The sequence below is a fragment of the Melanaphis sacchari genome, unplaced genomic scaffold (genome assembly GCF_002803265.2).
Source record: "Melanaphis sacchari strain LSU unplaced genomic scaffold, SCAv2.0 Contig44_pilon_pilon, whole genome shotgun sequence".
In the NCBI taxonomy this organism is placed as follows: domain Eukaryota; kingdom Metazoa; phylum Arthropoda; class Insecta; order Hemiptera; family Aphididae; genus Melanaphis; species Melanaphis sacchari.
In genome coordinates, this window is record NW_020271295.1 from 3,175,851 (window position 1) to 3,188,677 (window position 12,827).

Genomic DNA, 12,827 nt, shown 5'->3' on the forward strand with positions numbered 1-12,827 from the left:
ACTAATGATGAACGGGGCGGGATGGTAATCACTGGTTTTATGATTTCCGATATGCCCATTTATATAACGATGTATAATGACGGGCATGGCCATTTTCGACCAAAATCGTATCCTTCCCTTTTAACAAAATTGTATATAATATAATATATAAGAAAATAAAACAATTGGTATATAATTTTGTAAAATTAGGGCATTATAAAATTACAAAATTTTTAAAATGATTAAATGTATATGAAATTTATAAAATTTTGTAAAATAAAAAGTAGAAAATTATTTAAAATATAACAATATCTATATATTATCATAATTTTATTGTTATATTAATATGTCACAGTATGAAATAATAATAAAAATATTACATAAAAAAATAAAATTTAAATCACATGAGTAGGTTTGTGAAATTAACATAAAAATTATGTTAATGTATAAATAGTCTTTTATTTTAATTAATTTTCCACATTTTATTTTACAATATTTTATGCAACTTACATTTTTAATCATTTTCAAAATTATATAATAATAAAATTTCCCTAATTTTACAAAAAAATATATGTCAATTATTTTAATTTTTTACATGCATTACATAAAATTTTGTTTTGGCCAAAAAGGGATTAAGGGAATCAGTGTTTTTTTTTAATTTGGTCGACAAGTGAATCGGCCATATTGGGAAGGGTACGTTTTTGGTTAAAAACGGTCTCACCCATAATGACAATATGCACAATACACGTCAGATGGTTTATATTGTGACATACCTATTATACCTATTATATTATATTTATATTATTATAGCGTTAGTTATTTTTTTTTTTTTTAATTGTATATAATAATATACAGAATGATTCATTAACCATGATTATACCTCCTTTTTTTTTACTTTAATAATGTATTTATTCCAATAATTCTAATATTTTGAGTTGAGTTGTATACTAAAATATCATATTTTCAATTACTTAGATTTGTATACCATTTAAGAAGTGTCTTGTAGCGATACATAATCTTATTTTTCAACGCGAGAACCACATTTAATCACTCTTTAAACTGTCAATTATTATTTAACAGATGATTTTTTTCGACATTTTGTTATATTAAAATTAAAATTTGAACAAGTAGTTTCCGAAACATAAGATATTATGCATGATAAAAGATAATAGTCAATTATAATGGATAAATATTTGGGCGCTTTGATGATATTAAATTTGTAGCAATTAATATAAATTTATGAAAATTTTATAATTTGTAAACAATATCTAAGTATAATAAATACTAGATTGATTATTATATATATTTTATATTTAAAAAAAAAAAATTAGTATTCTTAATGATAAACATTTTTATAATTAAAAACTACTCGCTTAAATTTTGATTTACATAGGTCAAATCAACATTTAAAAACATATCTACTTATCAAATTACTATAAAAAGGCAAAGATTCTCGTTTGAAAACAAATATGATATTAACAATTTAAATATTCAAACATATGGCCTTTAGAAATTACTAGTTGAATTACCCGGTTTCGTCCATGTGTGGTTTGTGTTTTCTTCAAATCTTACTTAATTTTATCAAGTGCTAAATAGTAGTAGTAGCTAAATTATAAATAAAAAAATATATTATGAACACTCGTATTTGTACTTGTATTTAGTACAACTCAGTGAAAAAAAAAAATGGAAAAATGTTAAATAATGTCGTTACAAAATGGGAACAATCAAAATACAACCCCCTCACCACTCACCACAGGAAGAGGAAATGAAAAATAGGGCAACGTGGTGACACCTAGAAAGGTATTTTGAACAACTTGGCGAAAAAAAAAATTGAAAAATGTTAAATAGTGTCATCACAAAACGGCAACATAAAAAGGGGCTGTTCTTTTATATATATACAAGGATACTAAAAAATTCCAAAATATGAAATTAGAATAAATGTATTTTTAAAAAAGAAAATTGAGGCAAGCACACTCGATGAATGATCGTGTTTATTAATACTGTATTTTATTTGTATTCCTTAACTTAGAATTCGTATTATGATGGGTCAGCAAATCGATTTTAACGGTATGTTGTTTAAAATAGACAAGTTAATGATAACTTTTATAAAATTATTTTTAACACATATAAACGAGTATTTTGTACGCACTATTACGCATCTATACTTAACATAATATAAAGATATACAGTATAGTGAATTTCAAAACATTCGACGGAAAAAATCACATTATACCTACTATTTTCTTAAAAATTATAAAACTAGATACATTCATTTTTAATAACTTGAAGGCACGGATTTAATCACGTTTTTCTTACATACATGCTTGTACTTCTTTTTTTTTTATTTAATTTGCTTTTTATTTAATAATAATTATAGCAAATGCTTGTACTTATATTATATATATATATATAGCATTTAATTCATGACGTAGTTCTTACAAGATATGTATGAAAAAAAAAAACATGAACATAATATCATTATACATTTCAACTACAAATTCGTAAAACAAAAACAATAATAACATTGTACACCTTATTATCATTAACTAACGAAGAAAAAAAACGTCTTAAACCCAAGGTCTAACCACCTATGTGTGTTATAATAGTATAATATCAAATACCATATCAGTAAGTAGAATCTAATTTTTGATTAATTATTCACCCCAGCTTAGAATTATCATATATAAGATATATTTACATTGTTTAATATTCATTGTACAATGTCTCTAATACATTGGAGTTAAATGTTTCAAACAGAAAAATAGAATCTTTAATGAACTTCTGAATAATTGGCAAATTAAATTAAAGTCAGTGTCTTGCGAAAACCGATCATCAGTAAATCATAAAAATACTGTAATATTACAGTACGTAAACTAATTATTATGATCCAACTATACGACATATGTTTAATTTTAATATATTCAGGAAGCGAGTATGATGTATCGGTTTATCGACTAACATAATATTATAATATGTCACTACCGCGTTAGGTAATAATAATAATAATAATACAAATAAAAAATAATAATAATATTAATATTATTATAAAACGCATGAGTTTGTTTCCGTCACTGGAGATTGATGAAAACTTACGAGTATTCTTCGGTAACACCCGTCATCTCCTCGCACGGAGTGTCTGAGGGCCGTAAAACCGATCGACGTAGTGTTTCTACATACAACACCACAATATAATACTATACTATAAACGTCATAGTGAAAAATTATACTACATAGAAACAAATATAATAATACAAAAAAAAAATTATATTTAATAAGACCGTTGACGATGACGATTAAAGCTGACTCATCTAGGTTAGGTTAAGTTAATCACAGCACGAACTGTCCGAAATTCCCTATCATAACTATTACGCATAACTTGTGACTAATGTTTTTTTTTTCTTCCACTTCTCATCAGTCGTGATTTAAATTTTTAGCCTCTAATCCAAATCCAACATGTCAATGTGAATAATTTTCTTCATTAATATAGTTGAGACACGAAAATTATACAGCAAACTGGCTGTATTCAAATGTTTTTATGGCGAAACGTTTATTTATACGTCAAAAATGCATTTCCTCTTCGTATAAGTACGTGTTAAGTAAGATGCGGAGACTATTTTGTTTCGAACGCTTGACCATAAGCCAGAAACGCATTTTAGTTTTTAATTTTATATAAAGCCAATACAAATATACGACAATAAATTATTGACTTAAATGATATATCTAAATCATTAATTTAAAAAAACTATATTACATTTTAAAATGAGGTTTATGTTAAATTTGGTTGACAACGGTCAAGGTATTGTTAAAAATAAATATGTCGTAAACGTGAACACATTTTTAAACCATTTTTCCAATACTTTGCATATGCTCAATGAATTGGTAAAATAAAAATAACCACTTTAAAGTACAATCTGTGTTTAATTTCCAATTCCTTAAAAGTTTGTCAGGGAGAAAAGAAAAGAAAAGAAATATTTTTAAAACCAATAGGTCCATGACTTGATTTTAAAAGTAAATTATTTTCAAAGAGGGATTCGGTAGAAAAAGAGAGTAAAAAACATCAAACGATTTTTTTAAAGTCCTTTTTCAATTTTTGATTACAAGTATAATATTATGCTCTTTTCTTTTATCTATATAAAATACCGAAAAAATGTACTTTTTTTTTTTTACTAGTGAATTTCAGTCTACACATATGTAATTAAATGCCTAAATATTTGTTTGCGAGTCTGACATAGTTATGTAGACAAAACCAATAAAAAATTAATAGTATTATATAGATTTATTGTACGATGAAAATAAAATAAAATGAAAACTTGTGTATTCACTTTGTTATTAAAGCGTTCAGTATAAAAATTATAAATTACTGGTGAAACTTTAAATTATTAAAAATAATTGAGTGTATAAATTATACTTATAGCCAGAATATGATAGTAAACATGATATAAATTAATTATTACTGGTTTATAGTTGGCAAGTTATTTATAGTTTTATAATATGTAACATTTCATTCGTCAGCTGATTATACCAATAACTAGTGAAAAGACAAAACTGAAAACAGTGAATCTAACAATGCAGTTATCATTCACGTGAACTTAAAATATAAGCCAATATACTTCAATTAAACCCTTTGGATGCTAATTTAACTTAATTACCATTTAGGGCACTGTTTTAAAGTTTAATTAGCTTCTTCTGAAAACTTGAGCTTTCTAACTTGAGACTTTAATACCCACGAATTAATATCCTACACGCAAAAAAAAGAGAGACAACATGACAGAGTCTGCTTTAAATGGTTGAGTGGTTAACACTATAATAGAAAAATTCAAAAGAAAATTAAGATAAATATTGACAAGACAAAAATACTAAAAATTAAATTAAATTAATGAATATAAAAATGGGAAAAATTTAAAATGTTATAAAAAAAATATAAGAAAAAAATACCAAAATAGTATTTTTGTAAGAAGCACTTAATCGATTTAAGGAATATTATTATAGCGAGTAGTAACAAAGTTCATATGATAATAAAACATTATAAAATCATTGTAAATGTAAAACAGTAGTCAATTCAACGGAATGACCTATAAGAAAATATTAAACGAGCCATAAAATTGATTACTAACAAACATAGATTTTCAAAAATATATATTGATAAACAAAATACATAAAAACGGTAAAGATAAAATTTCTTGTTATCATTTTATGCCGTTATAAATAAAAAAATATTATTGTTTAATACTCGAAACATAAATTATTTAAATACTTGAAAAACGGTTACGTATTATTGATAAAATTATTTGAATAATTTTCATTAATCATTTCAACCCTTAACGAATAAAATATAATAATGATATCATATTCCAATACTCCATTAATATGACATTAATTATTGAAATAATTTCTTGACTTATGGATATTGCTGAAGTATAAGATTATTGAGTGGTTTAGAGCTAATGAACATATAAATATGATAAATCTAGTAATTTAAAAAATCTTATTTACCATTAATGGCAGATTTCAATACCGTAAGAGGTAAATTAAAATATGTCAGCTTATTTAACGTATTTACTATAATTTTTCTGTATATAATTAATTGTACTTAGACTATTGTTGTTTTGAGAAAGCTTTAAAATAGCAATTTTTTTATCACTTAATTCTATATTTTTATAAATTCATAATAGTAAAATCATCCAAATATCTGAATGTGGCTGTTATTTATGAGTTAAGAGAAAAAAGTAGTGGAAAAAGATTAAAAGAAAAAAAGCAAATAAAAATGCAAAAAAAAAAAACAAACAAATCAATTAAAAAAGAAATAAGAGTAAATGTAAAATATAATTTAAACAATTTAAAAAAATTTTAAAATCTTACTTAAAAAAATATTTTTTATATTTTTAAGATGCATGTAAAATTTTTGTGTAATAATAAATGTTATACAATTAATATAAACACATATTATAAAATTGTTATTTAGTAATAAATACAGGTAATATAAATTATATTATTATCCATGTCCTATAATACACGTAAATTATTTTACTTAAATCTTATATATTATTATGCTGTGGCGTTCAAAAAGTCCTTGGTTCTAAGTTTGAAAATCAATAGTTAAATCCCTTCTTTTATTTGTTGGTTCGTTCTCAGTTTTAAATAGTATTTTCATGCACATTATAATATGTATTAGGAAGAAAACTTAGAAGTATATGTCGAAAAATGCTTTGTTTACCAAATTGAGAAATTTTAACAGGTCTATTTATACCAAAAATATATAATTATGTAATATTATATAATATAAATTCGATCAAATAGTTAACTTATTGTATTCCGTTATTTGGCATGTTACTTTTAATATAGTCCATTATAGCAAGAGCGTCATCAATGGGTAAAAACCTAAAGAATCAATTATTATCTTACAAAATAAATTAAAACTTTTATTATCCCTACACAGGATTACTAAACCGATGAATTGTATCTTTCTAAAAAAACTTTGCGTAAGGTGAAAAAATCAACTTTTTACACGTATATGCACATTTAGTACAAAAGTGAGTGCATTTTTAGCTGCTTTTTAAAAATCAATATTTATATTTACAGAATCTAGTTAAAGTTTTTACTATGACATAAGTAAAAATAAAGACATAAGTGGTTTGAGTTTTTTTTTTCTAATAGACGAAATACAAAAGTCATATATAATTTTATTAATTTATCTTTACTCTAACTGCACAGAATAGTTGAAAATTGGAAGATCTTAAGGCAAAATGATCGTTAATATCCATGTTTCAGCTTCTGCAAGACGTCTTTATCCATCATCAGTTATAAAAATTATATTTCATTCTTTAAATTGGTCATCTTCGATATCTTTCAGAAATAGTTGTTATCCATCACTTGTAAATGCCTAGTCACCTAAAATGTGATAATTTATTTAAAAAACGTTATAAATAACACATTAGCACAAATGTATGAGAAAAAAAAATTTAAATAAATACATTTAATTATAATTAATAATAAAATAATAATATTAATTAAATATAGATATCTTTAAACTCACCTTTAATTGTACATTTTTTTTTAATTTGTTGGTTCTTTAGAATTGTTTTTAGAACGTTGATTGCGTTAAGTTATTTTAGCTATTTTTTCTGATGGAATTTGAGCTTAAATTAGGTATTTTAAATTTCCAAGTTCTTCACAATAAATTTCAACTGGATTTGTCTATGTAATTGCAGTTTTATAATTTATACGCCCTAAACATTTATTGACTTCAATTTCATTCATGTCAGAAGAATGTCTATGATATTTTGTCAAGCATAGGCTTTTGAGTAGAATTATTTTTAAAGGTTTTTAATTTTTCTGAATATTTAATAATAAATGCTTTGGAGCATCTTAAAATAACGAATTTTAATGTAACATAGTGTTAAGAGTTAAGTATACATATATATATATTATTACACAATTTATTAGTATTTTTAATAATTTTAATTAATTTTGGAAATATTTGTTGAAACATTTTAATTAATAAAAATAAAAAATTATACCGTAATTGTAAATTGCTTGAAATAAATTGAGATATAAGTAGTTGTAGTTTTAGACATTATTGACTGATAAAACATTATCTACTTCGATATCAAACTGGTTTTGATTATATTCAACGTATCGGTCACTTGCTGAGAATTGTATGGACAAATAATGTATTACATAAAAAAAAAATTAAATTAGATATGTTTATTATAATAACACACTAAAACTTTTGGTGGCATGACACTGGCGACGACACAATGATCAATTTGAAACGATTTCGAAACGTAGGTAACATACTATGGGTATTATGACATCATTTATAACATTTAACGCATGCTCGCCTATAAATTGCACTTGCTACAAAGAGTATCAACCTAATGAAATACTAATTTAATAATATTGTAATAGAGACGCTCTCAAATTGACTATATGCATTTATAAATAATATTCAGTGCCGAAACGGTTAATTGTGATTCCGAACGAAATATCAAAATTCCAACAAAAAAGTAAACGTGCTCCAGGGACATAGTACATTGTAATAGTAATAAATTATTACTAATAATCATATATAGTATATAATATTATATTATAGTAATTAAATAATACACATATATTATTTTATATAATACAAAAATTAATACAGTATGATTCACCAAGCATGTTTAACCGCATTTATCCGTTAACGCTTAATACTATTATACTTCATGCATGAAAGCCAAAAATATTTACAATGATTCATAAATTATGCTATTATATACAAATAAATATTAATGAATTAGTAAATTAATATTCTATAGTATTTTAAAAACATTTTTTAAATTATATTCACTAAAAAATATATATTTTTATATTTTTTAGGTTTTAAACAAAAAAAGTTCAATAAATCAGAAATCGTTTGAATTTTGATTTAAAATTGAAAATACATAATTTGTTTGACAATTAAAAATAAAATGGTAAATTTTTCATATAATAAAAACGTTTGTAACAGCAAAGTGAATACTTCAAAATTAAAATAAATCCACGATCAACAAATGAGAGTGATTATACTAGGTGAATCATACTATATTAATCCGCACGTGCCGTTGAGCAGCATATTTAGTCTAGAGTTTTGGGTGGATTTTGTGTGGAGAGAGACATCAGAGGCAGAAGGACAGTAATTAATATCTATATAATACAATATATAATAGTAGCGCATATATACAGCTCAAAGACAAAACATGATTAATGTAAGACTGCAGTGCCGCGCCACAACGGCGGCAAGAAGAGCACTGTTATAGTAATAATAATAGAAAAAAGAGAAACAAAGAAATACTGAGAGAAATAGAGATAGATAAAGAAAGAGAGAAAGGGCTATATAGTACAACATAATATTATTAAATTATATCCACGCGAGACGTGCGGTCTTAACGATATTATTATGTTTTATATGAATGATGAAGCTATATTATATATTATTATGACAACCGGAAATGTTATTATCTGCGACTTTATTAAAAGTTAAACCCGTCTAGGAGTTTTAGGAGTCGTGTCGTGTTTTTATGCTTTTACAGCCTTTTCGACTGAAGTCCGATAAATTTACGACCATACATAGATACGTACTATATTATGCATATTATAGCACACTGTGCCATTGTACGCGGAGTAAATAAAATAATAATAATAATAGGTAATAACAGTCTTGTAGGAGGAGAAACTATACAACAGCGACAGTCATACATAGTGTTTTTTTAAACGACTTTATATGTCCAACGCCCCCGCACGCGTTTCCTATTTGGTATTAACATTAAAACTCGAATAAGTACCTCATTGTATAGCACACAGTTACAAATATTTACTAACTTAAAAGATTTTCCACCCGGCGGTCTATATCAACTCTATTTTCGTTCGCTGTACCCGTTGCTTTTATGGATGGCAAATAATGCTGTGCGTTGAAAGTAAAATATTTAAATAATACCAAATATTATAGAGAATACATTTTTTTAAATTTTTATTATTCTAACTCAAAATTCGAGCATTATTTTAGTTATTAAGTTTATATTATCATTAAAAAAGGTTTTACAAAAATATAAAATAGAAGTATTGATAAAATATTAGATCTGGTATTTATTGTGTTTAGACAATTTTTATGAATTATAAATATTGAAAAATGAATATAAGTTACTGAAATATTCAAAATGTCTATAGGTCCATATCTTTAAAACCCATTATCAAGGGCTTATTATTTATAACTAAATACCAGCTTTATATGCATTTTAAATTGTAAAATATGCATACCAACATGCACCAAAAAAAGTCAAAATATGCAAGTAAAAAATCCATAACATGCATTATAAAATTTAAATTTTTATTACATTTTTTATTCGATTTTAATTTTGCAATGATAATTATTTATTATTTAATTTAAGTTGTCATAAAAAAAAGTATAAGATATATAATATAGCAAATCTCTCTCTCAGTCTTTATTCCTTAGATTGGTTTGCTGCAGTTCTCCATGCGTCCCTATCGTTACTCAAATAATTCCTTTAGTTCCTTATAACTATTCTTCCCCATGTCAATTATGATTTGCCTCATGTACTCCATCCTTGGTCTTCCTCCTCCTATATGGCCTTCAACTTCGCATTCTATGACGGTTTTCGATAGACTCTCATGGCGTAGTAGATTTCCTATCATTTTAACTCTTCTAACTTTTATGGTATACCATAATATTTTCTTTTATTTTATTTTTTTTTACTACTGCTTCGTTCGTTATTCTATCAATCCATTTAATTCTTAACATTTTACGATAACACCACATTTCGAAGGCATCTAGTTTTCTTTTCTCTATTAAACAGATTGTCCAGGTTTCACAGCTATATAAGGCAATACTTCATAGATATATTTTTAAGAACCTTTTTTTTACCCTTAAGTCCATACTTTTGGTGGTTAGTAGGTGTTTTTTACTCAGAAAAGCCCTCTTCGCTTGTGCTATTCTATTTAGAATTTTATCTTTACAATAACCATTTTCCGTTATTTTACTTGCTAAGTAATTAAAGTGATGCACTTGTTCTATGCGTGCGTTATCTATATGTATAATAAGATGGACAAGGTTTGTCTTGCTGCACACCATAAATTTTGTCTTTTTTTATTTAATTGCATTCCATATTTTTCCCATAATATTATATTAACATTAGATAAAATCGTTTGCAGGTCATCCTCTTTTTCTGCGCAAAAAGCAATGTCATCAGAAAATCTCAGTGCGTTAATTGTTTCTCCACCAATTCTAACTCCTTGCTTTACTTCTATTCTTAATTATTTCATTACTTCTTCAATATATAGATTAAATAGTATCGGTGATAGGTTTCAGCCTTGTCGTACACTTCTTTTTAAGTTTTGCTATTTTTTTCTTTCCCATCTATATGTATTAACAAAGTTTAGTTTTTTTATAAATTATAGATGCATCTTCTATCATAATACTTAATTCCAATTGTTTTTAGAATATCGAATAATATTTTCCATTTTACATTATCAAACACCTTCTCCAGATCAAAAAGAGCTTTAAATGTATCTTTGTTTCTTCTGATTTGTTTTTCAATTAGTATTCTCAGCGTTAAGATTGCTTCTCTGGTTTCTATATTTTTTCTGAATCCGAATTGATCTTTACCTAGAATTTCTTCTATCTTTTTATCTATCCTGTTTTTGATTATTTTGGTGATAATTTTGGAGGCATGTGTTCAATGAGGTTAAATGAGGTTTAATGTTCTGTACTCTTCACATTTTTATGATCTTTTCTTTTTTGGAATCAGTACCACCATACCCTTCTCGAAATCACTAATGGTTTTTCCCTTTAAATATACTTCATTGAATATTTTGTACAGTTCTTTTCTAACAACTACGTCTATATATTTAAGTAATTCTGCTAAGATTTTATCTACACCATACGCTTTATTGTTTTTAAGGGAGTCAATCGCATGATCAAATACAAAATATAGCAAATATACAATACAAAAATGTAATTTGTTAAATCATAATTTAATGTTTAATCATTAGGTAATACATTGTAAAAAATATTTTATAAAAATTAAATAATAGATACATTAGTAATATAAATAGAAAAAAAACATGGTTTAATGTAGTATGTTAATTGGAAAAATAATAAGTTAAACATGAATTTCAAATTGTACCTATCTGACATATATGTACCTATCTATACATAGTTTTGAACTGAAATGAACCCATTTTATTAAAAATCAATTCATAACATACATAACGTAAAAATCGATTCATAACATACATAACGTCTAAAATTAATTGAACTAATTACAATTTACAGTAATAATTATATATATCCAAATTAAATAAATCAAATTACAAATATTTTGAAATTTAGTTTATTGCATTTTTAAGAAAGAAACTTCTATAATTATATTGTGTTATTTATATTAAAAACAATTTACTATACTAAGATATTTTTTTACATTTTCATTACCTATGCTTATAAATAGTGTTTATAATTTATATATTAAGTAATTAAATGTAATTTAATTTTCAACAAATTATTCATATTATAAAAACAGTACACATTGTATTTTATTGCTCAGGCCATATTTTGTAATAGTAAAAACACAAATATTTAAAAATAGATACCTAATAATGTATGTAGTTAATAATTATTTTACTAGAATAATATATTGTTGATACTGATATATGTAAAAAATTTTAACCATAATTATAGTTAATCATAGTAAGTCAACAAATGTAATATTAAAATTAAAACATAATAGTATTGAATAATAATGGTAACACGTGAAGTATATGTCTTGTGAACAGGATGTAAAATTAAACAATTAAAACATTTTTAGTAAATATTAAACATATTTCACGCCCTTACATTACAAAAAATTTATATATTACCTATTACATAATACAAATTTTTACAAGACACGTTTTTTTTTTTTTTGTACAAGGTATAAATAATTAACCTGGAGCAAAATAAATTGTTAATCGATAAGAAAACTATATAACTATAAAATGTAAAAAATAAAATAAATTTTACGTATGTTAATTTAAATAAGTATCAATAAAATTATATTATCTTGGTAATTAATGTTGATTTATTAAATGCTTGAAAAGCAACAAAATTTCGTATGCAGTTTATTAAACTTTTGTGAAATTTCTTGGCCTTGATTTTTTTTAAAGTGAAGTTGTTCCAATTAAATTCCAGAGAACGTATGACGAGGAACGGATTTGAAAAGTTTTCCAATCGACCAATATATAGATATAACATGTGTTAAAGGTAAAATGTTTTTCTTCCATATCAATACTAAAATATTCATATTCTTGATGATGCGATTTTAAAAATGGATTTTACT